Below are 1,063 nucleotides of genomic sequence, written 5' to 3' on the forward strand. Positions count from 1 at the left end.
CCAGGCAAGCAGGCGGAGCGCAGCGCCAGGGGAGGGGGAGCAAGCGGCGAGCCGCCGTGGCTTGCCTGGCGGCGCCGGCGGCAGCAGCAACTGCTTCGAGACGCTGACTCGAGTATAAGCCGAGGGGGGCATTTTTCAGCCCCAAAAATGGGCTGAAAAACTCGGCTTATACTCGAGTATATACGGGTATGTGAAATGTAACACAAGCCCTTTAAAAAGAATTTTTCTTCATTATTTAGGGCTGAGGCCTAGCAGAGGCCCAGAGGTTGGGGAGTGAAAAGAAAAATTCTGCAGTCTTGTGAGAAGAGATTACAGAATGGGGGGGGGGGGGGAAATGCCAAGGCACAAAATTACACGTGGGTTTTCTCCAGCTGGCCTTACACAGAGAGCAAGGAGCTCGGCTTCTATTCCTCCTTGTCAGCATCTCAGCCCTGGGACAGGGCGTCCCACGGCAAGGGTCCTCCAGCAACGCTTACAACTCTCTCCTCAGTTATTCTGGTTCTGCTCTGGGCCTCTCCAGTTACATGCTGGGATGTAAACAGTGCCCTGATCTCTCTTTTTGGTCTCTGCAGAGCTTTAAACAGCAAGGAAGCAAGTCGCCACAAAAAGACAAGCTCTAGGTCCTGTTTCTAAGCAACCACCAGCTTTCCCTTTAACCTGGATTCCCCTACAAGGGAGGCTTGAGTGGGCATTCCCCCAGGGACAGTTTCCCCTTGCTTTTTTAAGGATGCAGCAATGTGAAATCATCCACCTTCTTATTCAGGTTTAAAGATACAAATAATGTGGTCTGCAAACGGAAGATTGTTTAAGTGGCAACTGTAAGGCTACTTCCTTGAAGCCAGAATAAGCCAGTGGCAGGCCAGCATTTCTGCCAGCTGGCCAAACAGATAGGGTTGCCAGGTGTCCACTATTTGAGCGGACAGTCCACTTTTTTCACATTATGTTCACTATTTTTTTTCACGAAATAGTGGACATTTTTTTTATTCAAAAGCTTTATGATGAAATGGTACGTAATCTAAAGCTGTACAGTCTACTTTTTTTACTACTTAACCCTCCCCCCCCC

The sequence above is a fragment of the Protobothrops mucrosquamatus genome, unplaced genomic scaffold, assembly GCF_001527695.2.
Source record: "Protobothrops mucrosquamatus isolate PMUCROS unplaced genomic scaffold, P.Mucros_1.0 scaffold487, whole genome shotgun sequence".
NCBI lineage: Eukaryota > Metazoa > Chordata > Lepidosauria > Squamata > Viperidae > Protobothrops > Protobothrops mucrosquamatus.